The sequence below is a fragment of the Onychomys torridus genome, chromosome 7 (assembly GCF_903995425.1).
Source record: "Onychomys torridus chromosome 7, mOncTor1.1, whole genome shotgun sequence".
Classification (NCBI taxonomy): domain Eukaryota; kingdom Metazoa; phylum Chordata; class Mammalia; order Rodentia; family Cricetidae; genus Onychomys; species Onychomys torridus.
The window spans coordinates 27,301,539-27,329,526 of NC_050449.1; the positions used below are offsets into that span (position 1 = coordinate 27,301,539).

Here is a 27,988-nt window from a genome sequence, read left to right on the forward strand (position 1 = left end):
AGGATTCGGGCAGGTAGTAGCTGGAAAGAGCGGCAGCCCTTCGGTGAAGCTCACTTCATTCCTCACCCATCATCTCTCCGGCAAAGTAGTAAGTGAGCGCTGAGTTTCTGTTGAAAACTTTCATTCCATTTTTTCCTCTCCTTCCCCATATTTTATGAATTAAAGGGCAAAAAGGGAAACTTTTAATATACAGCAGGTTTCTCTTCCTCTTTTTACATCTCTCACTATGCACCTATTCCATTGTTTAACAGTATTTTTTTCAAAATTGCTTCCCGACCTCATTAGACAAGTTGAAAATCAAGACTCTTGTTATCCCCCGTCCCCAAAGGCAAAACCACTCACATTGTAGATCCTTGCAAATGACACTTCGCAATTTTTTTGTGAATATCCTTTGCAGACCCTTCTGGAGAAATAAAACTGCAGTTGCACTTAGAAAATTTTCTTTTCTTTCTTCTCCCTTAGTGAAAGTCTACTGTTTTGTCTCCCTCCCCCGCCCTCTTACCAGCGACTTAATGAAGGGCTTTCATAGAGAGTAAATCGCTACCGTCAAGATCTTCTGAAGGCAAGCCAGCCTATTGGGTCGTTTCTTCCACCTTGTGACTTACGTTCTGCAAGAGCCCAACAATTCTTGGCAAGACCCTGTAGGTTGATGGTTGTGGGGGTGTCTCTAGGTTAGAGGGGCTTTCTCTCCTGCACTGAGGGGTTGGGCCCCTGCTCCCCAGAGAGACTCGAGTTGGGACGGTAATTCCACTTTGCACGCGCCTTTTTGTTACTCTAAGAATATCTGCTATCACCTTTCAAAGCAGACTTTTCTGTGCGCGAACTGTACAAAGATGCTGGGTGGCGGGAGATTGTGACATTCCATTGTAAGGCTCCTTTTTGTTTAATCCCACGCTGTTTTCCTTCCTACTTTGTGTCGCTGCATGGAACTAACTGGGTGGGAAACAACAGGAAATTCAGATCCTGAAACGTACCTCTGGCCGCTCCGTTTGATTTGTAAAATTACAGACACTTTAACTCTTTCATCAGCTGGGGTCTGGATTACGTCAGCACCTTTTTTTATCTAGTGAGAAGCCCCTTTGGTAGTCAGGCTCCCATCACTCTATTCCTCCAGTTTACCTGCTGTTCAGAACCCAGGTCAGGGAGAGCTGTAAGGGGGTTAATTCGTGAGAAGTGCTTTGAAGATGAAAAGGTCTTTTCATGTGTTAGGGATTGCAGTTATTAATATTAATATTTGAAGGATCACGTTACTTTTAATTGTAAATCGACAACCTCCATACTTACCGATCAGTAGTGGAGTAACAGCCTCTTCCGCCCTGGATCCACTGCTGGGGACTCGGGATGCACGTCTGATTACCACGGGGCTGTTCCCCTCACAAGGCACCTTACACCCAGGTGCTAGTTGCCAGAGGTGCTGGGAAGGGCTAGAGCAGTCTGGGGAGTTGGGGGAATGCTCCAGCACCTGGAGTCTGGTGACCTTGGGTTCTCTACTGAGCCCACGCTTCTAATTGCCTATTTAAATTCCTAAGGATGGTGGAGTTCAGAGAGCAGAAGGGTTAGAGCTGAATTTTGAAAGGAGGAAAGTGGATAAGCCCTTGGACTCAATGGGAGTCAGTATTTGTAACTGAGGAGAGGTTACTGAATGAAAGTGGGGTGCTTTATTTTCTTAAAAATACAAGTGATTGTTTGTTGATGTCCCACGTAGTCTACAAAGAAGGGAGACTCTAAGTAAGTAGTATAGATCTTTGAAAAAAAATAAATAAAAGAGCCAACAGGGCCAAGCTGGGCTAAGGCGGTGGGGACAGGTACTCAGCACAGATTTCTGCCTGTGATTGTAGACAGCCTCAGTGTGTGGGCGATTTTCTCTGGTTCTCCTGAACCTGGTCATTATACAACATACATATGTATATATATTTGACAGTTTCATACATTTCTATACAGAACTGCAGTCATCCTTATCTCCTTCTTCCTTTCCTTTGGGAATATATCTCAACACCACCATCCTTGTACTTTCATGCCTTCTTTTTGGTGTGGGCCTTGTGACTTTATTTAGTAGTGAACAGACACACAGCCCCTGACGGCGATCCTTTTTTAATTGCCTACTCAAATTCCTCAGTGGTTCATATTAAGAGGCAGAAGAGACAGGTATATGCCAAAAGTTAGGGCTCCCTTCCTCCCTCCCTCCCTCCCTCCCTCCCTCCCTCCCTCCCTCCCTCCCTCCTTCTGCTCCCTTGTGTCCCTTCCTCTTTCCTCCCTCTTTCTTCTTCATGGAAATTTAAAGCATTTAGTGTATGAGTGACACTGAAATATGAGGAACCAATTTAATGGCATTTAAGGCGACACTTGTTTCTTTAATCCTAGGGAAACGTATATCTGAGCTCCTCCTAGGCTTCCTTAACTCTGCTGAGGATGTAGCTTTACAGGACTTTTTTGAACTTAGCCAACTCCCTCATTTGAGGAGATTTTTTTCACCTAAGAGAGAGGTGCAATCAATTTGCTGAGCAAGTGCTCAGCATGTTCCAAAAGGTGCTCTGCATGGACCCCCTTCATTTAAATCACCAGGGTGAGCTCTTGGTGGGACCAGATCAGAACCAAGGGAATGAGAACACAGGGCTTGGGCTCCTATCACAAAAATCGGAAACTCTAAGACACACAGAAGCGGCCTGGGTTTTGCTGGCTATCTGGGAGGGTAATGTGGATCAGGCATACTTTTCAAAAATGCATCCATAAATTAATTACTCCTGGCCGAGAAGACACTGACTCTGGAGAGAACTGCATGTCTGGAAGGCCTGAGTGAGTAAAGCATCCCACTAAGCCCAGCTTCTGCTTTATGCCCTGCCTTGTTTAGAGAGGACTGCAGAAGGTATGCATACATATTTTCAATTTTATATAATTCCTTTTAGAAAGCAATATTTTGCTGGAAAAAAAGGGTTGAAAATAACAGACAATACAATTTCCAATGGTGTGATACATTCCATGAATATTTTCTGAGTTAAAGAGACACAAAACAAAATTGTATCTCGAGCAGAGTGGGGGAGAGAGAAGGATGCTTAAGATTATTTTTTTTTTCTCCATAGAGCAGAAGAAGGTGAATTTCATGTACCCATGGTGTAGGTGTGGTTCCAGCACCTCCACAGAAAGCTGGGTCAGCACTGCTTGATTGGAGTTAAGAAGGGAACTTTCAGCCAATCAGAAGTCTAACCTTCATGGGGAAATACAATTTTCTATTTTATTGGCTTTTCTTTAAAAACAATTCTAGGAGCACAAACATTTGAAAAAATTGTTCAAAGAGTTTCTAAAAGCATTTGAAACTTTTAAAAATTGGGACAAGTCATTCTTCAAAATCATCTTTTGGTGCCTCTGGATGAAGGACTTTAAAGGATTCCTACTAATGTGGAGGGATATATTACCATTCTGCATCTCCTGTAGGAAGGTCTTCCTACATTCCCTGCCCTGGAATTCCCTGTCTTAAAGGATCCTGAGGACTTCAGTTTCTTGAGGTTTTCTTGGGGAAGATAGAAGTTCTGGCCATCCTTTAGCATAGGAGACTCAGCCTTTCTTGTACATTTTTCTTTGGCCAGGTGTGCCTTGCACCTAAGACATGCAGACTTGTGCTCAGCTGTGGCAGGAGTCTTTGCTTCTCTTTTCCAGGTGCTCTGCTTCCTAGGTAGCCATCTTAGTAAAAATGCTTCCAAGTGTAATCAGGTGAGCCCAGCCCTGCTCCTGAGTGAGGTCTTGAGACCTGTAGCATCATCCATCCTCACATGGTCAGGGTAGGGGTCTGGAGCTGCTTTGTAACCAGAACTGTGAGATTAGGATTCATGTGTGATTAATAGTTTGGATGCCCCTGCCTCAAATCAAAAGCAACAACAGCTACAAAAATGGAAGTCCCAGACAAACAGGAACCCTTGCAATGCTTTTCAGAGCAGCCAATTAACTTCCCTGTATTTATAGCCAGTTGATGTAAGTGTTACTCCACAAAAGGTATAGATATAGATATAGATATAGATATAGATATAGATATAGATATAGATATAGATGTAGATTCAACTCAGGAAGCTACAATAGTTTCTGCTTTTTATGAGAGTATCTGTAGTCTTTCCAAGAGCTTTCTTGGAGCTGTAAAAATATGCTAGCTTCTTGGTTGTATAACAATGGTGCAGGGAGCCTAGCATTCACTGAAAACCATGGCTCTTTTGTCTTGCAAAAATTCTTGACTAAGGATATTCATAAAAGGCGTTAGTTTCTTGGATGGCTTAAATGTCAGTTTTTATAAAAAGAGATGAAGATTTCTACCATAAGGTTCTAGTTGTCCATCTCCCCTTCTTTCTCGCCTTTCTTTTTTTCAGACAAGGCCTCACTATGTACCCCTGGCTTGCCTGGAACTCACAGAGATCTACCTGCCTCTGCATCCCAGGATTAAAGATATGCATCAGTACATCTACTTCTTAAATAAGTAACCTCGGCTACCTCGAGCTGTGAAAATAATACTAATATAATAATTATACTAAAACCCATCTTTCCTATGAACAGTAATTGGCAGGTGCTGCTGATAAAATAGCAATACAATAATTTATTGACCACTTTTTACTAGGTATAAGGAATGCAGCTAAATAGCTTTATTTTGTATACCCCTCGTCAACAACCCTCAAAGGGTTGGTATTCTTGTCTTCATTTTGTAGTTGAAGAAACTAAGACTGTGAAGCTAAAAAATCCTGTCATGACAACCCCCTCAGGATGGATAGTCAAGTCCACTCAGCCCTCTGTGAAGCTCTTCATGACACATCAGCTCTGTGGCCTTAGTTTATTGAAGCAAAAATGAGATGGTTTGATTAAATTTTTTTTTCCGGAGTCCAAAATTCACTGGCTCTGAGAAACCACTCTTAGCAGCAGACTGCCAGCAAGCTGTTTAGCATTACACTGGGAAATTGGAACCTTAGAATTTGGGCAATAAAACAAATGAAACCCCACCATGAAAATCACAATTAGGCATAGTCCAAGAAGTTGCTCGCCAGATTTGAGAGATCCATGTCAGCTGGTGTCTTTTAATTCCATTTTAGAGGCGAAATGTTAAAACTATCCAGCCCCCTTTGATTCCCGAGTCTTGCTATTTATGACCTCTCTTGTTCTGTTGAGATCTTCTGACAAGCAAGAACCCGATTTCAATTCTAGATTGTAAATGCCACATGCTATGGGTTGAAATGAAATTATTTAAGACTCCAGGCTCTGGAAGAATTTCTTTAGCGGCAAACATTGGGTGAGAGTTGACATTTTTGTCTTATAATTCTTCTTTGGGTCTAACTTAGCCAAGGATCTGTTTGACCCTGACCTCTAAGACATCTGTGATTGAGAAGAAAGAAATGCTTAGCATCATTCTTCCAGATTCTTCATTTTGGTTTCCATGTTTGAAGTCTAAAACAATCTTAATCAGTCGTCACCACCATCTAACTTGGCCACAGCGCTGCAGTACACCTGGAGGTCAAGTGTGTTCATTTGTTGCTTGTCAGGGTCATACACAGGACAGAAGGACAATATCATCAGTGCACTTTTCTTCTTACCAAGGGCCACTTTTCTTATGACATGCTCCTCCATACTAGCTGAGTAACTAGAAGGAGCAGACTGCCAGTTTCTGATGTTTTTCAGAGACTACAGTGTCACTGTCCTAGTTGAATTTGGAGGCTGTTGGAGCTCAGAAGAACCTTTGTGTCTATCGTTGACAATGCATTCTGACAGCATGATGGCTAGGGGGTTTTCTATCCAGGATGAGGTGCCTAAATCATCTATGAAGCGCTCCTTCTTCCCACCTCCATAATGTACAAGAGTGAAGCCACCATTAAAAAATACTTTCTTTGGCCGGGTGGTTGTGGTACACACCTTTAATCCCAGCACTCAGGAGGCAGAGCCAGGCGGATCTCTGTGAGTTCAAGGCCAGCTTGATCTACAGAGCAAGATCCAGGAAAGACACAAAGCTACACAGAGAAACTTTGTCTCAAAACAAAACAAAACAAAACAAAACAAAATCAAAAAACCAAAACAACAACAAAAAAAAACCTTTCTTTTTAAATTATTTACATGTATGGGTGGGGCAGGAGCCTGTGGAGGGCAGTGGAGGGGTCAGATACCTTGGGGGTGAGTTACAGGAGGTTGTGAGGTACCCAATATGGGTGCTAAGAACTAAACACAGGTCCTCTGTGACAGGCATGTTAACTTTTAACCACTAAGCCATCTCTGTAACTCCCTTACCACCTTTTAGCCCTTAGACATTAGTGACCTATGTCCCTAGGAAGAGCAAAAGAATATATGCTTATAAAGTCATAATGGCATGAGCCCATTTTAGTATTGTAAGGAAGACTGGTTATATACATTCATATAGGACTTGAAAATGCTAAGCTTAATTCTAAATTTCAGAGACAGAAGAATAGGAGATGGGTATGAGTCCTTTTCTTTAAGGAAGGGCTAGGGATGATTAGCAGTAAAGCTGAAAGAGGACACGCTGATGACACTGTAGTAGTTGCTTCTTCTGAGGTTTGTGAAAGAGCCACCTGCTAGGTGGGCGGCTGTTGAAGACACAGAAGGAGAGGGCAGCACACACAAGTCAGAACGTTGCCTTTATTGGTCAATGCCACTATTTAAAGGATACTTACCACTGTGAGTTTCTGCAATCCTTGCTGGGGAGAGTGAGGGTCACTCAGTCTTAGTGAGGCAGAAAGACGGCCCCCAGTTCTAATCATTCACTCACAGTCAGTCTCTGTCTCTCAGGGGTTCTCAACCTTCCTAACACTGTGACTCTTTAGTACAGTTCCTCAAGTTGTGGTGACCCCCTAACCATAAAATTATTTTTGTTGCCACTTCATAACTGTCATTTTGCTACTGTTATGAATCATGATGTAAATACCCATGTTTTCTGATGGTCTTAGGTGACCCCTGTGCAAAGGTTGTTTGATCATTCACAGGGGTTGTGATCCATAGGTTGAGATACTGCTGCTTTACAGCAATGTTTCCTAGGAGCACAGTAAGGAATGATTCAATATTTAATATGAGCTCTCTTAAAGCATTTAGAAAACTGGCCTTGGTAGCTTTGTTATACTAACAGATCAGGAATATACCTTCTAAAATGACCAGAGAAATACTGTGGACCATGTGTGGGAATTAGGATATGATTGTGGGAGACAGACAAAATTATGTGATACATTAATTAGATTGGAGACAAATACAATATTATCTGTAGTCAACACTTTAAGTTGTCCTTTGATTCTATTTTTATTGTTGACCCCTTCTGTGTTGTATTTATGAAGCCCAAGGTCACTGTTGTGAGTGGACACCTTCCATAACATGTGGTGACATAGTTCTATCCTAAGAGATCTGCACCCTTCTGGGTATGTTCTGGCATGTTCCTTTACACAGTCAACTAATGCAGGTTACATGATTGGTGTGCACCATCTTAAAAGACATGGTCTCTCTTTCGGGCAGCCCATAACTCTAGGAGAGAGGATGGTAGAGTATCATACTTTTTTGCATTTTATTGTCACTTACAAGAGGAAAATCAGGGTAACCACAGAGCTCAGGACATGTTTATTATGGCATAGTCAGACCCCTGTTTTCGTCCAAATAGTCAAACATGGAGAATATTCAGGAAAACATTACATCAACTTTGAACATGTACAGACTTCTTTTCCTTGTCACTATTGGCTAGCCTGGGCTGCATAGGGAGCTCCTGGCTAGTCTGGGCTATTTGAAAAGACACAGTCTTAAAAAAAATAATATTTTAACAGTAGCAATATAGTTGTGGCTAATTATATAAAATGGAGTGTAGAATATTTGTATGTGTTTACAATCTTAAACTTCAGGAGACAGAGCAATACTTGTGGACACATAATGCCAACAGCATAATGTTAAATATCAATGAGAAAAGCAGATTATAAAACAGCATATTCAGACTATAGCATGAAGGTGACTGTCTGGGGATGGTGGGGTTGCATGGGACTTTATTTTTTAGATCCATTTGAGGCTTTTCTGAATTGTTTTTCCCACATTCAGGTACTTATTTGTTGATTAAGAAAACAACAGTATCAACTATAAAATAACACAGAGCGGTCCAAAAGAACCATCTCTCTAAACAAACATAAAAATGACAGTTGATTTCTAAATATACATAATGGATAACAAAGGACAACTTTTAAAATCCAGTTTTCAAAAATCAAATGATTCGCTGGCATTCAGAAAAATATCTTTAAAAATTAAAAAAAAAAGTCACCAATTTCAAGACTTTCTATTGTGAATTTAAAGTATTTTATAGAAGAATGATTTCAGAATATGGGGGGTTTAAAAAAACATTTGTAATAAATACACATTATTATGTTAACCATTTGGAGAGATTATTTATTTATTATTTAGTTTGAAATAGTAGTTCACTCTGTAGCCCAGGCTGGCCATTAACTCCCTATGTTCCTGCCTCACTCTTTTGAGAGCCAGAATTTTAAGTGCATACCACTATGCCTGGGAAGTAGGAAAAAAAAATCAAGTGTGGTTTACTGGGATAGTTGCTTAAAGGCATAGGTTTGCTTTAAGGGCAGATCATATATAATTAAAAGCCCTTGACTGGTGTCCCATTATCTACTGATGGAATCAAGAGGACAGAATTGTGTGAACTGGATTCAGCCTGATGAAGGCTTATCTCTTCAGGGTCCCTAGTCTTCTGCTGCTTCTCCCTCCCTCACCCCTCTTGCCTGCTAATCTCTTTGCTGTGTGCATCATTGCCCCTTGACCTGGGTGAGAAGGGATGTGGGCTGGCAGGCCACTGGACCAGGTGGAAGTTGAAATGACCACAAAGACAGAAACTCTCTAGAAATCAAAGGAAAACTAGTTTTCAAGGAGTGAATTGGATAAGAGACATTCCCGTAGGCCAAACTGTTGACTGTTTCTTCTTTCCTCTGCCTATAGCTTACTTGGTCCCTAAGGTCCAGGATGAAGAAGGCAGAGAAGCGAAGGGAAAGGGTGAAGCCCTCGTGTCCGGTCTAACGGGGCGGTGGACAGGGTGGTCTCAGACTTCCTCTTCATCTAAAAGGAAGTAACATGAACCAAAGGCTGTGTATAGGTTCTCTCTAATCCTTAGCAGTTATTTGCATGTCAGTCACGTGGTGAGACTCAGCAGGAACTGGGGATGGATTAAGCTCTGCTTTGGAAAGTTTGAATTCTAGTGAAGTTGAGCTGAGAGGGAAGACAGCAAAGTGTGGTGTGGCTGCTCACACAGGGCAGTGGGAAGAGGTTTCCCACATAAGGTGACGTGAGATAGTGATGTGAGCATAGCGAAGCAGATTTTGTTTAGAGATGGACGACATGGGCACACTCATTTCGGGTGGTCTTCATCCAGATCTGCAGTCTAGGCAGAGCCTCTGATTTGTAAAACAAATGCGTTCACAGTTGATTCATCTCTCCTATTCTCAGGCTTAGGAGAGTTGTTTGGCCATCCACCCACTCATCCACTAAAAACATTTGAGTTTCTGTCATGCCTACCTTCAACGAGTTCAAGATTGAGTGGGAGAGATAAACAGAAACAGATGTTGGTAGAGCCTGTGATAAGTGTAAACAATAGGAAGATATACACTGGAGACGGTTGGAAAGGAGTAGCTACCCCCTGCTGGGGTGAAGAGTGGCAGAGGGAGAGGTGAGGGCTTGGGGTCTGACACAAGCCTAGAAGCTTCTGGAGACATGGGGCTCACAGGAACTGGAGGACAGAGGGCATTTCCAGCAACACTGCCACCGAAGAAGGACAAGAGAGGAACTGAGTTACACAGTGGAAGATGTGGAGTATACAGCAGGGCTCTGTGGGCTGAGGACATGGTGGGGGTGTGGAAGGTTGGGAGTATGGCTTAGTACTCTCACTTTGGAAGCACCCATTCTGCTCATTGAGCCATGCTAGTTTCATTGAGGAAAAATTAATTTGGCTCTGTATGATCTTCTGTTCCCACATGTTCCCATCATCTCTCCACTGAGACAGGTCTCAGGGCTGTTTCTCAGCTGGAGAGTAAGGCTTAAAATCACACAGTTGTTTTCTATTTAGGTAATACACATGTGCAAGGCCAAGATAAAAAGTCCAAGTCCAGCTGATGTTCAAGAAGTTGTCATGTGGGAGGGAGTTCCTGCTGGCCAAAAAGCCAAGGGGAAGAAGAACTCACACACCCACAGACACACAGACATAGACATACACACACACACACACACACACAAAGACACACACACAGGCACACACAAGCACACACACAGATACACACAGGCACACATAGGCACACACAAGCACACACACAGATACACACAGACACACACAGGCACAGACAGACACACATACAGATACACACAGACACACACAGGCACACACAGACACACATACACAGGCACACACACAGACACACACAGAGTCATAGACACACAGAGACATAGACACACACACACACACACACACACACACACACACACACACACACACACCCCTTTTGCATCTTCAGAAAGGATTAGATCTCTAGCAGCTGTTCTGTGTCACAATCTACAAGTTGGAAAAGAGGCAGGTTCTTTTCTTCTTTCTCCAAAAAAATAATAAAGCAGCAATCTCTTTCTGTCCCAGAGTTATTTCCTGCAATGAGAGCCCTTGAGATCCCTGGCAACTCCCTCTTTTTAGTTTCCTCCCTGGGCAAAGGGCTTTTCCCCAAGGGAAGTGTCATTCATGCTGTGGAGAGTATGGTCCAGCCCAGAATGCACCAGATGTTCGGCCAGAGGTTTCCTCCCTCTCTCCGTCAACTGGAAGAGAAAACATGTTTCCACTGGACCTTTTTCCAAGTGTGTTGCTATGAACGGGAGTGTTGTCTGGCTGGCAGACAGAAACTCTTGTCTTTGAGCTGGTCTCTGGCACATTCCTGCCAATGCGTAAAGTTCTTTCTCTTGGGAATATGTAAGTAAACTGGACATGCAGAAGGGTGAAGATCCTTTACTGCTGTGAGAGTCTAAATGATTCACAGGACCATTGGTCACACCTTCCTCTGCAATCTTCCATGATTCCCTTTTCTGTGTGCCCTATAGAAGCAACCACTACTTACTTTTTCCATATTTTTGGCAAACTACTGATCACAATATGATATAGTTGCATGTGAATCTGTCTACTTCTCCACTTCTGAAGCCATAGAACTTCTTTCCCAGCTTTCTTCTCCTGAGCTTGTTAGAAGGTAAAGGGCCAGGAGGTCAGGAATCTGTGTTTGTTTACTAGTATGTCTCAAGGGCCCAGCACATTGCTTCATACATAGGAGGCTTAGAGTAATTACTGAAGGAATAAATAGATTCTGCCTTCTGTAATGTTGTGAGCTGGAGAACAGGCCTGTAGGGACACAGGATCTGTAGTGCTTTTTGGAGGGACACCAGAAGGCTGAATGGCTCCTGTAAAGTAGCATCCATGATGCTTGGACATTTCCAGCATGAAGGTATAAACCATCCTGCAGGACCTTGGAGGGCTGGCCAGCTTTTCCTCAGGGACTCTCATCATGGTAAGCCATTTTCAGTGTGGCATAGTCAATGCAGCTTTTAGGTCTCATCCTTGTATATATCAGTGCATGTTGATGGTGATTTGTTAAGGCATTTAAAGTCAATTTTTCAGATTAAAACGAAAACAAAATCTAGTAGGAGAATATGCTTCAGTGAGGGAGGGGCCATTGAGTATCTGGACACTATTCATCCCACACCTGGTTGGGACAGGCCCATGATGATCCGTATTGTCTGGATCTAAGTCTCAGAGACTTAGACATGGAGCTGCTACTAATTTTAGCAAAATAGTTGAATGGACAAGAGGTGATAGACAGGTGAAAACAGTGTTTGTTTGTTTGTTTGGGGAGGGGAGTTAATATATTTTGGACTTTCTTGTACATTGAGAAGGAAAGACATCTTTTCAAAAATTTATTTATTTATTCATTCCATGTGTTTTTTACATCATGTACTTTGATTCCATTCATTTTCCTGTCCCTTCCCATCCACTTTCTGCCCCCTGCACAACCCCCAAATAAAACAAAATTTAAGAGAAAAAGGAAAAATAAAATAGAATTCAAAAAGGGAAAAACTTAAAAATCTCATCCATTGACTATCAGGCACTATCAAGATAGTGAATTAGAATTGCAAACTGAACATAAAACCCATATCTGTACTTTTTAATGTTTTCTTGAAATAGGTTGATTGAACACACACAGGAATGAAAGGGCAAGGGCAGACAGGAACTGGAAAGCAGCTCAGATGAAATGTCACTTCCTAACAATAGGAATTTGGCCTCTGAATGATAGGCCTAGAAATGTAATCTTCTCAATCATTCAAGAGAGGCATATTTTTATGTGTCGTATTGAATTTGTGAAAGTGTGTGAACTTTTGCACTCTGGAGAGCACTCAACTCAACAGAAATGCTTGATAGATCAACGATCTTGGTGTCTGGCAGCTTGCTGGAAAATCCCTCTAAGTTAGAACGTTCCAGGAGCATTCTTCACATTCAGACTTCCAATACAGATAATAGAGTTCATCAAGAATTTCGGCCCTTTGCTTGATATCCGATGTATTTGTCCAGTCTATTTTACCAGGCTTCTGTCGGTCTCTGTGCCTGGGGCTGGAGGCTCTTCCCAGAAGCATTTTCCTTTCTTTTCTCTAATACAGTCTCTCTAAATTCTTCTGTCAACAACTTATTTACTCCATATGAGATTCTTGCTTTATGTCAGGTCTGGATGGGGTTGGGGACATGTGAACCATGGATGGAGATCTTATTTAAAAAGACACACAAGACTTGGTTCCTGTCCAGAGATACTGTCAAAGGGATGTTTTCTAGAACCTGTCACTCTGCACACCACAGACATGATCTGTGACCCATGCTGTCTGGCTGTGGCTAGGTATTGTCCCACCATATCCCTGGGTGAGGTTAACTAACTTTCTGAATTATTTACTTTTCTACATCACAAAGAAGTGAACAAGTTGGCCCCTGGGGAGATGCCCAGGTCTAATATTTTGATGTCTTTCAGGGGTTAATGTCCTCACACCCATGTACAGCCAGAGGCTCAGCCAATGTTTTCTTCTGCACAGGTGTAGAGAACAGAATGAGCTACTATATGGATTCCACCATGGGCAACCCCACTGCATACTCTGCACCATGTCCTGCAGTGCTGGTGAGTGCTGGTCTCTTCCCTGCCTCCTTCCCTTACCCACTCAGCCTCTATGCATTTCTTCCTGCCCTCGGAGACATGCGGAAGCCAGGGATTCAGCTTTGGACTTCTCAGAGGAGTTCCATTGTGAGGCTATCTGTGTTTTATATACCAATATAAAGTAGAAATCCTGGATTTGTTGAAGGTTTGTAGTTTCAGAGAATGTAACTCCTTCTAAGGAGATATTGCATGATGCCTAGAGACATGTTGGGCTGTCTAATTTTGGGAAGTGCTACCATCACTTAGTTAGGAGAGTCCAGGGATGTAGCTAAGTTCCTATAATACTCCAACAGCTCCACAGTAAAGATATGAAGCTCTTAAAGTCCGTTCTCCTTCAGTGGAGTATGCTGGTCCAGAACAACCTCACATTTGAAGGCAGATCCTACTATGTGCCCAGAACACCCTTAAGCTGGGCAGATTTACTTTGGGAGACAATGTTCCTATTCCAGGGAGCTCCATTTAACATTTGTCTTAATAGACCAATAAGCAAGCTTTCAAAATTGTTTTCTAGTTCTGAAAGATTACCATGCAGCCTCAATGTTAAACTAGAAGTCACATTGGCATTCTCTGGTCCCTTGCTGTACTGGAATCTCAACCACAGCTGTTAAAGCTCTGCCTCTCTCAGGTAACAGCCCATTGGTGAGGAACTCATATTCTCTGCCTCAGGGCCAATCTGTCAAAAGCAGAGCATGAGTCTTCTGGTTTGTTAGGTTAGCTCCTCGGGAAACTGTAATGAAGGATGTGATGTCACAGCCAGGAGGTAAAGAAACAACGCTTTTGGAAGCTGTCTGGCTTTTGTGTGGGAGGGGTTCAGCTTCCAGGTACTTACATGGGTGGTGTGTGGGACCCTTTTATCTGACCGAGGAAGTGCTCTTTCCTGTTATGCTATTCTGGCTAGTCTTGTGGGCTCTGGAAGTCCCTCTAGTGCTGGTCATTGGCCCTCTCGTGCGTCATACTTCTTTACATGCTGTTCTGCTGGCCTACCTGGAGAAGGGCAGGCATGAGAGAGCAAAACTGATTATAGTTTTAACTAAACATGACCTAGGTTGTGACTACCTTCCTGACAAGGAGGATGTGTGGAGGAGGCTGTCAGGAATTACTGACCTTATTTGGGGATCATGTGGACAGGCTACTAGGAAGCACCTTGATCTGTACAGAAAATAGAGATAATAACTGCCTGCTCACCTCTTCTCAGGGCTGCAGGCTTTGGGACACATAGCAATATGCCCAGGACCAAGGATGGATGCCCTAGGGTACTGTACCACACAGAATGCGCTGGTGCCCATGAGGTTAAATGGAACACGCAATCAGAATTTCTTTTGATAAGACTCTGTGTTTAGCGGACATCTCTGTCTGTTTGAGGGTAGAGTGACCACATTGAAAAGTCCCCACGCTTTCACCATAGTTCAAAAACACTTTTAAAAAATATAAATATGCTGTCTTTATTTTCCAAATGACAACATACAAAGAAATTGTCCCACAAAACTAAAAGCAAACAAGCTCGTGAATGTATCGTGTAAATGAGTTCTAGGCTGGCAAGATGGCTCTGTGAGTAGAGGAACTTGATGTGCAAGCTTGATGACTTGATAGGTTTCCAGAATCCACATAAAAGTGGAAGAAAAACTGACTCCATAAGGTTGTTGTTTGACCTCCATACATGCCTCCACACACGTCACCCATACTTTAGAATGTTTCTAAGTTTTATAAATCATCTTGCCTTTGCCTGACACCTGTCGTGTTATGCAGAGTAAAGCAATATGAGACCAGGGCTACCTCATACATGTGATCACTGAAGGGTCCAGAAGATTGAAATGTGCCTGAATGTATTCTAGATGTCAGCTTGACAGGGACCTGAGAGACACTGTCAGCCACTGGCTGGCTCAGACATCTGTTTCATGAGTCCTAGAGTGTGCTAATGGACTGTGTGCTTGCCTCATTGAGTGTTTAAATGGTGATGCCAGAGATCAGCATCCCAGCCACCATGTTCAGCGATTTACAGTTCCAATATAAGTCCCAAGTGACAGTCCTCACACAAGCTGGCTCAGAGTTTTGGTTATTTTAAAGAATGTGTGTGTGTGTACATGAGTGCACGTGCCCATGTTGGATCCCCTGGAGGTGAAGTTATTAGGAGGTTGTGAGTCATTTGATGTGGGCGATGGGAGCTGAAACTGGGTCTTATGCAGGAGTAATATGTGCTCATAAATGGCAATCCTTCTTCCCTGCCCCCCATCGCAGAGGTTCTGAGATAAACTGAATCCTCTCACAAGGACATATGAAGTCCTCCTTCCTTCCTTCCTTCCTTCCTTCCTTCCTTCCTTCCTTCCTTCCTCCCTCCCTCCCTCCCTCCCTCTCTTCCTTACTTCCTTCCTTTCTCTCTTTTACATTCTTTTATATAGTGCTGATGATTGAACCTAAACATCAAACATGCTAGTAATTGTCCTACTTCTGAGTGACACACCTCTAACCAGTCCTCTTTTTAATTTTTTAAAAAATCTGAGACAGAATTCCCTGTTGGGAATTAATCTTCCCATACTACTCTTTAATTTTCTGTGTAGCCTGGGCAGACCTTGAACTTGTGATCGTCCAGCTTCACCTTATCATGTAGCTGAAATTACACGTCTCTGCCACCCCAGCCTGTCTTTATTTGTATATTCTATTTTTCCCTTACATTATGATTGATTGATTAACAGACTATATATATATATATTCTTGTTTCTGTCTTCAGATACTCTGGCTAACAGAAGAGGAACCCATTTTCCTCTTGCCCTATTTATAGCAGGTATTAGATAGAGCTTATAATCCCAGGGCAGGTAGTTGCAGGATGCACCTGGATTATATTCCTTTTTGCTGCTAAAACACAATTCTTGAGACTGTGTGATTTGTAAACAAACACACAAAGCAATAACAAAAGACATTTATTAGGCTCTGTTTCAGGGTCTGGTAAGCCAAAGAACACCAGGCTGTACCTAGTAAAGACCTTTTTGCTGTATTCTAAAGATTATGGAATCATTTTAGGATGTGGTGTGGAGAGAGTGAGGTCAGGAAGCCACTGGAACTCAGCCTTTCTTATCAGAATCTGCTCCTGCAATAATAGCACCCACCTGCTCAGGAGAGCAGCACCTTTGTGGTTCCACTCTACGGCTTATCCTAACAGTGATGAAACTCTCACTTGGGCTTTAGAGGATAATTCAAATGATAGGAGCATTGCAGATGATCACTGTGGCAAATAGTTGAGCATTGGAGGCAGAAAGACCTCATCTGTTAGTCCTTAAGCAGTGAAGGCGAGCAAACTATGAATGCTGTGATCCACAGCATTCTTGCCTACACAAAAGGTGAATATAATCTCCCATGAAGGTCACAGAGCTGCTTCTATGGGGACACTCTTATCAAATGCCTCCATGAAGATGAGCTCAGTTAATTCCATTTTTCTACCACTCACCATGTCTTTTCTTCCTATTCTGGGTTCCTAAGTTGTGTTAAGATTCTTGGTGGTGGGAGAAATAGAGAAAGAAGATTTTCACTCTTCTCTACAGGGGTGTTGTCAGAACAAGATGGAGCTACTTGGGTACAGGTGTCGACATTCTTGTTGGGAAATCTTGCTTCATGCTCCCCTGCATGAGAAAGAGCCCTCTTGCCACCAGATCAAAATTCTCTTGTCATGGGTTGGTGGTTTACAGCTCCATTGTGTAATCAGACTTGCTTCTCTTATCTAGAGTAGTTTAGATTAATTGGGCCTCTTTGGGCAGCCAATTCTTTTCTCAGAGAGGGCACTGGCTGTTGCTATCCTCACGACTCATGCTTAAGGAGTCCAGCCTTTGGATGCATTCACGGAGTAATCATGTGCTGTCCGTATTCTGTTTGTATCTGTGCTTGATACTGTGAAGCCATTATAGGTACCACCCCAGCTCTATGGGGATCTTGCAGCATTGTAGTTAATGCTTTGTTTAGAAAAGTGGGATCACTGAAAAGAAATGCAGAATCACAGTAGAAGCCATAAAAAGCTTTCCCTTTTTCTTTTTTCTTGTGGGTGATGATAGCTCTATCACTGATGAAATTATTTTGAAAGTATAATAGAGTACTTATATATGTATATGTGTGTTTATCTATGTATCTATCATCTATCTTTCTTTCTCTCTCATCCTCCCTCCCTCCTCCTTCCTTCCTTCCTTCCCTCCTTCCTTCCTTCCTTCCTTCCTTCCTTCCTTCCTTCCTTCCTTTTTAGCATTTTAGAGAATGGGGCATTTTTGAGCTATTAGGGTCAGTCAATATAAACTAAATAATTTCAGAGTCAGGACACAAATTGGATGTTACAACATCAGAAAATAAAGGCCCACTGTGGTTAAATGAATTGTCCAACTGTAATACCAGCAAAGCATAGATGGACCCAAATCTCTTTTCAAATCTGTCTTTGTTGCTATCACTTAATTTATGAGACCAGGAAACTTATACAGATAAGAGTTATTGCTACAGTTCTAGAAGTTTAGAAGATTTAAGATCAAGGCATTGATCGGTTCTGGGTCTTGTGAGGTCTCAGTGTCTCCTTTCAAGATGGTGCCTCAGTGCTGTGTCTTCTAAAGGGGATGAATGCTCTGTTCCCACATGACTGACTAATGGGAGGGACTGAACCTACTTCCTTAAGCCCTCTTGCAAGGGGTCTTATACCATGACTTTCTCACCTCCTGGATGCCTCACCTTTTAATGTTATCACATTGGTGAATAAGTCTCAAATGTAGGTTTGGGGAAACATATTCGATTATAGCAAGTCTTTAGTATTGTATTTATTTTATTAATTTTTTTTGAGTCAGGGTCTGGAAATCACTTTGTAGACCAGACTGGCCTCAAACTCATGAAGATCAGCCAGCCTCTACCTCTTGAGTGCTATTATTTAAGATGTGTGCCCTATTTATTTTTCAAAAAGTTATTTATTGGCATACGAAAACTTAGAACCGACATTTTCCCCCCAGTCTATCTGGTTGTTTATTTGTCTTGGAAAGGGAATGTGGTAAGTACTTCATTTTTATTTAATACTTTTAAATTCATTTTACATACCAATGGAAGATCCCTTGACCAACCCCACCCTCATCCCCTCCTCCAAAAGGGTAAGGCCTCCCATGGGGAGTCAGCAAAGCCTGGTACATTCAGTTGAGACAGGACCAAACCTCTCTCCTCTGCATCAAGGCTGAACAAGGTGTTCCACCATAGGTAATGGACTCCAGAAAGCCAGCTCATGCACCAGGGATAGATTCTGATCACACTGCCAGGGTCCCTCAAACAGACCACAAGCTACACAACTGTCTTCGGTATGCAGAGGGCCTAGTCTGGTCCCATGCAGGTTCCACAGCTGTTGGTCTAAAGTTCATGAGTTCCTACAAGCTTGTAGATTTCCCCAGCATGATCTTTACCCCTCTTGCTCATATAATCCCTCTTCCCTCTCTTCGACTGGACTCTGGGAGCCTAGTGCTTGGCTGTGGATCTCTGCATCTGCTTCTGTCAGTCACTGGATGAAGGCTCTAGCTTCTCTGGAGCTGTGGGTTGTAGTCCGATTACCCCTTGCTTTACATCAAGTATTCACTTATGAGTGACTACATACCATGTTTGTCCTTCTGAGTCTGGGTTACCTCACTCAGGATGATCTTTTCTACTTCTATCCATTTGCCTGCAGATTTCATGATGTCATTGGGTTTTTTTTCCAGCTGAGTAATACTCCATTGTGTATATATACCGCATTTTCTTTATCCATTCTTTGATTGAGGGGCATCTAGGTTGTTTCCAGGTTCTGGCTAATAAAAATAATGCTGCTATGAACATAGTTGAGCAAGTGTCCTTGTGGTATGATTGGGCATCCCTTGGGTATATGCCCAAGAATGGTATCATTTGGTCTTGAGATAGATTGATTTCCAATTTTTTCCTTTTTTTTTTTTTTTTTTTTTTTTGAGATAGGGTTTCTTGTGAAGTAGTCTTGGCTATCCTAGAGCTTACTCTATAAACCAGGCTGGCCTTGAACTCACAGAGATCCACCTGTTTCTGCCTGCTGAGTGCTGGGATTAAAGGCGTGTGCCACCACCGCCTAGAACAGACTTTTACTCATGTACTTACATACCTTGTTTATGAAATATTGGCCTCCCCTGATCTAGGAAGGAGTCAGAACTCCATTATATAGATTGCCGAGAAAACTGCTGAACTGGCAGGTTCTCCTGACTGGATTCTCCCCCAAAGGCTCCAAGTCAGCATTATTGTGTACTTCACATCATGAGGTACCTGAAACTGTCATCCCATGGGGGTGTCATTGTGAGTTTAAAGGCTTCTGGATGAGTGAGTGACAACTTAGAGATCCTGGGAGTTCAAAACTGACCAATGGCATTCATCTCACCCAAAGGTTCTCAACAAGACAGTAATGTCTTCAGACTCTCAGGGCCTTTTCATGTGCCACACTATCCATGCCCCTTGGCTGGGTCTCAGTGAGTGTCTGATGTGAGTGGAGGCCCTTGTGTTGTTGGTTGGTACATAGATTTCCAGTGGTCTGCAGGGAAGCCAAAAGCTGGTCCACATGAAGAACACATTAGACATTCTCTTCCTCAGCTCTCCTTCTGCTTCTTCTCTGTTCTCAGAAACCTGCGGAGGGTCAAGTCTGCCTTTTCACCAAGGCCCAAGCCTATCACTCTCATTGTTTTAGAAAGAATTTCCTGGCCTTGGGTCTAAAATTAAAATTGCCCCTTGGGATGTTGCTATTTTGTATGTTCCTGCCTCTCCTGGTGGCCGTACCCACCTCTGTCCCTCCTCCTTCACAGTCTCACTCAGGAGAGCTCAGAAGACTTTGGCTGTGCCTCCCTTCCCACCTCTCAATAGAGCAGGACAAGTGTGCCCAAGAATCAGCTCTATGTCCCTGCACCCTTCTGAGGCCAAACCCGGCCTGATCAGAGCTCCTCCTTAGCCTTGGCCGAAGAAGAGTTCTGGTCAACATGCTTGGCGGTCAGTGGAAAGCGATGCTGCCGCATGCTGCATCTCCCAGGGCTGAGAGACTCCAGAATCCATTAGAAGTCTTTGCTTAGGCACAACAGTGTTTTATCCTCTTTACCACCTGAGATCCCAGTAACTGCTTAACCACAGGAACTGCCTAAGCTTCACCCTTTTCTTCTGGAGAGTGGGTAATATGGGAGGAAAACCCTGAGCGTGGCTTTGGGAAGCATGAGGACACAGTGTGAACGTGACAGGGACACTGTCTGTGGTGAACTCACATTCTGACTCTGACAACTTTTGGTCCAATAGGCTTTTTTTGTCTGTCCCATGGGGCTGTTGATCTGATGAAGATTGCCAGTTACAAGGTCAGGAGAAGGAATGTGTTCAGGTCAGCAAAATGGAGAGTAAGAGTTGGCAAGGAACTTGCAGATCGGCAAGCTATCCTCCTCCGGAAGCAAAAGCTTAAGGAGGTCAAGTAACAGGCCAGAGGTTACACAGCTCTGTGGCCGTGGAACAGGACTTATACACAAGTTTCCTGCTTTATAGGCCTCTGTGTTCCTGGTAGAGTGTATGCGTGTCTGTGACATTCCCAGAACATAATACAGTCATCCTAGATGACAAATCACAATGTCCATCCTGCCCAGTGCTGACTCCACTGTAATTCTGCACTGAAAAACATCTTGAAGTGTTTCTTGTGCCTTCTGTGTTTATGGCTTGAGGCTAAACCTTAGGCTTCGGTAGCCAAGCAAAGGAAAGGCAGTGTTTCTGTGCAGACACAAGAGAAGGAGAGGGAGGAGGGAGTTAATGGGCAAACACCTGCAACCTGAAGGCTTGCTTGGTTGAAGCTGGAAAGGGACTGGAAGAATAGCTCACACACTATCTATCACAGATACACTGACTCCATATGTTTGTGATTTGATAGTATAAAAATACCCCCTTAGTCTCTCTTCCAATTTTGGGGGGCTTTGGGAGACTATGAACAAGTAGAATGGCTCTGGGATGTAGCCAGACTAAAAGGGGAGGGGAAATACTGGCTCTGGAGACAGCTGCCTGCAGTGCAGAAGGAACAGTAACTGCAAAGGTGCTGGCCTTGGCACTGATGCATGAGCGGTGGAGCAGAGAGAGGGCACAGACAAGAGAACTCTTCACTGTGAGAAGAGGGGATGTGGTCCTCTGAGAAGATGGCTAGTGCATCCAGTCCACCCTTAAAGCAGAGCAGCGACAAAGCTGTGTCTCTGGTCTACTGGGTCTCAGAACTAGGTAGGTGGGATGTTTAGGTTGCAGGCTCCTGGGTGCTCTCCCATAATGCCTCTCTGAAGTGATGCTTACTGAGTTGTTCTGATAGAGCATGGCAGAGACTTCAAGTGACTATCATTCATTGGCTACATTGTCCCCACTCTTTCTTAGTGGATGCTTAGAGACTACCACTGGTGCTTAAAGTTCTGCTGTTGGCCACCACAACTTCATACACTTACTGTTTTTTCTTCTATACTATCAACTGTTACATCTTTGTTTTTTTACCCTTATTTTTCCTGACATTACAGACCTGTGCAGCTGAACTATCCTCTATAGGCTCATATTTTAGAGGCTTGGTCCCCAGCTTGTGTTATGATTTTGAAAGCCCTTGCACCTTCAGGGGGTGGGGCCTGGATGGCACAAGAAGTCACTAAGAGTGGTCCTGGAACATCCCTATTGCAACCTATGTTCTCCTTGGTCAGCTGTTGTAGAACAAGTCACTGTGGCACACTACTGTGCCACAGACTAAGCTGCCTGACTTTGCCTTCCTGGCATGATGGACTGAGGCTTTGTGAAATTTCAAGGCCAAGTAAAATTGTCTTCCCTTGAGCTGTTTCTATCAGGTATGTTGTTCCAGTGAGAAGAAAAACAACAGGCACCAGAACCTTATTTTATCAGTTTCCTTTTTGCTTCACCTGCCCATTTCCTTGGAATCTGTGCTCAAACCATGTTCTTTATGCAATCACATCTAACTTCATTCTTTCCGGTCTTAGGAAACTGCTCTACCAAGATCCTCTGCCTTAACATGAACCCAAGTGACCGTGTCTTCCACCCTCCTTACATGTGCCATTCAGCTCAGCGTTTTCGCTGTACGAGAACAAGCACTCTGTGTTTCTTAGACTTCCTTTTCTTTTTCTTTTTTTTTTTCTTTCATTGCCTTATTGAAAAACATTGTACTGATTCTTCTTTTAGACCACTGTATGGCTGTTTCCACCTTCTCCTCTGTGATGACATGAGACTAGGTCTTTCTTCATAGCTAGATTAGGCAAGATTAATGAGGCTTCATGTGAGGTGGGTACTCAAAGTCAGCAATGAATCTGGAGACTATCTTAAGACAATTGAAAATCATAATTGAGGTAAAATTCATTATGAAGATAAACATTTAGTTTAAATAATTCTAAAATAAAGTGAAGTCTGGGTCAGTAGTACAGATTGATGTTCTTGCCTCAGCTCAGTGTAGCTTGACAGGATTCTTACTGACTGTTCACCTTTTCACCTTCTTCTCCTGCCTGGTCCATCCAACTAGCACCATCAAGTGAGTCTCTCCAGAATGTATTGAGTTAATGAGTCACACACACAACCTCCAAGTTCTGGTATTCATGGCTTACTTCTAGCCTGTACCTCAGTTCTAATCATCCGTGCTTAGCGTATCCCACTATAGGGTGCCCAAGCCAATGTTTTTCTACAAGGTTCGTCCCCACCCACTAGCAGTCTCCAGCTTTCTCTGACCTGCCTGAACCTCTTTTCATTCCTCCTTCTGTGGTTGGGTCTGTCTTGAACTGTAGCCCTGCCCTCTTCCTTACCCTCTGATTGCACGGCCATTGACCAGTGCTCAATGTCAGTCAACCTACAGTTCTCATCTTCGTCTGCCTTCTCTCGAGAGTCTTCTCTGCTGCTTTTCCCTTTCCCCTACAAACTGGTCCTTAGTGCTGCTGTCACACCCTCTCACTAGAACTTCCTGTTTGCTTTTCTGAGTGCTCCTGTTGTGTGACCAAACTTTTGCCGGGGAGACAAAGCACATGTCTACTTACCCTAGATAGACACCCATGACAGACAAAAGTATGGATACCCCCAAAGTCCAACTTGGCGAACCAATGAGTGTTATTGAAATTACTTACAGGAGTATGGGTGAAGGGTTACTTACAGGATCAGAAATGACTCAAAGACAGCTGCAGCTGCATCTCCAAAGCTCACAATGCTGGGAACCTGGAGCATACTGCACAGCCTGCAGGCAGGTAAACAAGCATAAGTGTCCCTACCAAGTTGCTCTAAACCTCTTCCAGTGAGCTTGGCTGGTTTCTGCTTCTTCCAGGCAGCTAGTCTGTTCTCAGAGTCTTCTTTGCAGCTCAACCTTGCTCTGCTGACAAAGACTCTCTCAGCTTTTATTGCTTAATCTGGCAGGGAGAGGCCTAGTGAATCTGGTCAGTTTCAGGGACTTCCTGAAGATAATTTGGGTAGTTTAACTTTCCTGCTTTAGCAGCTTCTCTGCAGAATGAAATATTTATTTCAGTCTAGGAGGAAACGGTTACACAACAGCTCCTCAGGGTATGGTTCATTTCTTAGTCTTGTTATACTTTGAGCATCCCATATAATATAGCCTAAGTGTACCATGCATATTAGTTCCATGACTTCACCTTGGCATAATTTATCAAATACTTACTATGGAATATACATACATATTATTGAATTAGTTTGCCAAGGCAGAGTCTTGCTCTGTAGCACAGGCTAGGCTAAAACTAGTCATTCTCCTGCCTCCTCCTCCTAAGCATTGGGATTACAAATAAGTGTCAGCTGGGTGGTGGTGGTGCACACATAATTCCCATCACTTGGGAGGCAGAGGCAGGCAGATCTCTGTGAGTTCAAGGCTAGCCTGGGCTACAGAGTAAGTTCCAGGACATCCAGGACTGTTCCACAGAAAAACACTGTCTTGAAAAACCAAAACCAAAACCAAAACCAAAACAAACAAAACAAAAAAACCAAAACCAAAACAAACCAAAAACAAACAAACAAAAAACCCCAAAAAACAAAATAACAACAACAAAAACCTAAGAAGTGTCAATATGCCCGGCTTCTAACAACCAGTTTTGGGCCACATAGCTTCCCACTGTATATGTAGTAGAAGAAGCAGCTGAAAGTCAAACAGATCAGGGCTAGATTTCTGTCTCCATCCTTTTATAAGCAGAGTGGCCTCTGGCAATTTGCTTTCCTTCTAGAAGTGTCAGTTTGTTCTTCTGTAAAATGGAGATAAGGGTGGTGGGGATTCAAAGGGGCCATACTTGTAGGATGGGTAGTGTGCCAGCTGGCACTGGCAGGTGTGTGATGAATGTCAGTTCCTATGGGCAACCACATGGGGATGAGCAAGTGAGAAACCGCCAGATGCTTTTCTGAAGCAGAGCTGGGTGTGTTGCTCAAACCTCTCACAGATGCATCTCCTTTTGCAGCCAATAAAGGAAGGTGCAGGTGAAGAACCTTTCTGTGCAGCAGCTTATTTGAGGTGGTTCCCTTTAAACAATGAGAAAGGGCTGTACCACCCACATTCCGAAGACCCACCAATACCCTGCTTCTTCTCAACTGGGACAGTTTCGTAATGAATGGAGGCTGTTGATGTGGTTCTGTTGAGTAATAAGGCCATTCTTATACTCTACGAAATGGCTATCAAGTAGATTCGTGAAATGTCTAATAAGCAGGCAGGTGTTTAGAATACAGAACTGTGAAAGGCTTCTCAGAAGCGGGTGCCAGCAGAGATACTTGTGGTCAATAGCAGATACACTCACTCTGAAAAGCAGAGTTCTCTGGCTTGATTGCAGGCAGTCACAGAAGGAGTGTGTCTGAGGAACAGTTTCTTTTCTTCTTTTTTGGTTGCATGTGTTTGTGTGTGGGGGGGGGCATGTGTGCATGAGTGTATATTATCCCGAATGTTGGTGCATGCATGTGTATATGTTCTCCTGCATGTTGATGCATGCATGTGTGTGGAAGGCAGAGATGATTGGGGTTGGGCAGCTTCCTCCATCATTCTCCACTCTGTTTACTGAGGTGGCAGGGTCTCTCTCTGAATCGGAGCTCACCAATTCACCTAGTTTGGCTAGTCAGCTTCCAGAAGGACCTCCTGCTTTTACTTCTAGAGCTCTCGGATCACAAGTGTGTTGTAGAATATTGTTTTAAGGTGTGTTACACTTGTGTATGCTCTGGAACAACTTTTATTTAATGATGCAAGGATGTGTTGCATTCCTTCCTGTTGCATTTGTTGAACTCTGTGAAGGTGGGTTACTGTGCCTGCCTAAAACACCCAATGGTCTAATAAAGAGCTGAAGGGCCAAAAGTGAGGCGGGAGAAAGGATAGGTGGGGTTGGCAGGCAGACAGGATAAATAGAAGGAGAAGAACATTAGAAAGGAAGAGAAGAAGCATTTATTTATTGTACGTGTGTGGTGTGGTGGATGTCCACATTCTCATGCTAAGGCATGCATGTGGAAGTGAGAAGACAGCATTCTGGAATGGATTCTGCCTACTCTCTGGGACCTGGGGATTGAACTCAAGTCTTTAGGCTTGGCAGCAAGTGCCTTTCTTTATTTGGTGAACCTTCTTTATCTCCCCCAGTTTCTTTTTATTTTTTGTGAAATTTTAATTTTTTTGAGATTATAATATAATTACAACATTTCTCCCTCCAAACCCTCCCATATGCCCCACATATTCCCCCTTGCTTTCCTTCAGATTTATGGCCTCCTCTTTTTTCATTAATTGTTATTTCATGCACATATATATGTTTATGCATATATATTCCTAAATATAACCTGTTCAACATGTGTAACGTGACTTGTATGTATATGTGTTTCCAAGCACTGGATAACTAATTGGTGTGCTCTTCCCTGGGGAGCCCACCTCTCCTGCTCCCAGCTTTCCTCAGTCGCCTGTAGCTCTTTATGGTGGGTTGTGGCCTTATGCCCTTCCTTCCCCTGTCCAGTGTGTCATGGCCATTGCTGTCATTCTTGTGAAGTTCACAGTTGCTTTTTAAGAATAAAAACAGAAAAAAAAAGAATAAAAATAGACCATCCTTTTTACAGAAAACTTCATTTTAATTTAAAGACTTTATTTTGAGACACAATCTCTTTAAGTGACTTGAACTTTCTATATAACCAGGCAGCCTTCAAAACTGCCATGTCTCTGCTTCTGCCTCCTGGAGCTCAGACGGATCTTGAACTCACTCTTCTCCTGCTCCAGTCTCCTGAATAACTGATGCTATAGGCTTGTGCCACCAGGCCCAGCTGTCTCTTAGGTTAAAATAACACCAACCTTGTACTGATGGCAAAGTTTTATATAGAGTACTCATTACATGTGTTTCATAAGTACATAATTTTTTCAACACATTTTATATTTAGTTTTGCTTTATATGTAATTTTCTTATATATTTTTAGAGTTAATTTTTTATTTTATGTGTATGGGTGTTGGCTTACATGTATGTCTGTATGCCACATGTGTGCTTAGTACCCAAGGAAGCCAGAAGAGGGCACTGGATCCCCTGGAACTGGAATTACAGGAGGTTGTGAGGGGCCATGAGGGTGCCGTGAATTGAATCCAGGTCCTTTGGAAGAACAACTGCTCTTAACCACTGAGCCATCTCTCCAGCCCCTCAACTCTCCTACTTTATAAGGTTTAGATTAAGGGACAGACCTGCACTCCCATGAGTAAGTGGTGTAGCCTGGGTTTGAATTTATATATACTAGAATTCATCTGACTTCAAGGGATAGATAGGCTTTTAAATACTATGAAATGTGATTTTCTTCATAGCATGTTTGGTTTTCTCACAGTGTGTATTTTGTGAATTTAATAAAGCTAGTTAAGGAGGTGGCATAAATCTCCAAATACTACAGGAAATAGACTGTTCTTAACCAGCAAAATATGTCATCAAAACCTACCCCTACCAATTAATAATGAATGAAATGGATCTTATGGTAGAGATACATTCTTTGCTTTTTCCTGTGCCATGTATTTATCACTGTTCTATGACACTGGGTTGTCTTGTAACAACATTCTCTTATGATGTTTTTATAGAGGGAGATAATACTGGTAGAAAAAGCCCAGATTGTGTAAGGCTGAGATGGTCAATATTCTGCCCTGCTGTTCACTGTGAACAGGTTTTTGAAGGTTGTAAAATCTGGTTCTCAAATGTGTGAAGGTATGGGTGGAAATAAATAATGTCATAGTCTAACTCAGTAAGTAGTTCCTCTCATTCCCTGTGATTTTGGAAGGCAAAGGATGTGGGTATGAATGTCTGGTTTTGACTGACAGTTTATTTCTGCATATCTGTAATTGAATGGTGTGGAGTAATATAAATATATAAGAGGATTGAATTATAGAGGATGTTCTCCTAATACATGCTCTTGTATTTTCACTGCTCACAGAGGCAGGGGCCCATTAACACTTTTGAAGAACCTCGAATGACCTGTGGATTCCAGTCCAGCTATCATCAGCAAAGACCTCTTTACCTACTCTGGGATGAAGCTGCTACTCAGGAAGTTCCGACTGGCCTTGAACACTGTGGCTCAGGTAGGAACATAAACAAAAGCTGGGAATGCGGAGAGAGTTGAAGGGAAGGGAAATCTGCTGAGGGCTACTTCTCTGAACTACTGCCTCCATGGCTTCCATGGGTACAGATGTTATTGTTCTCTCGTGGAAAGCCCCGTGTCTTCTCGCTAACTTTGCGCTACTTTACTGTCCAACAGGAAGGTGAAATTACCAACAGGCCCAAGAGGGGTAGCTTTGGTCTGTTTGGTCAACAGTTTTGTGCCTTCTGGGCATGTTCCTGTTG

General features: G+C 43.0%; 1 long non-coding RNA gene across 1 annotated transcript; it reads left to right on the plus strand.

The window, feature by feature from the left end:
• Positions 1-23: 23 nt before the first annotated feature.
• On the plus strand, positions 24-27,719 carry LOC118587716. Its single transcript, XR_004945465.1, has 3 exons — positions 24-88; positions 13,093-13,175; positions 27,582-27,719. It is a non-coding gene; the product is annotated as an uncharacterized LOC118587716 (long non-coding RNA).
• Positions 27,720-27,988: the final 269 nt, after the last annotated feature.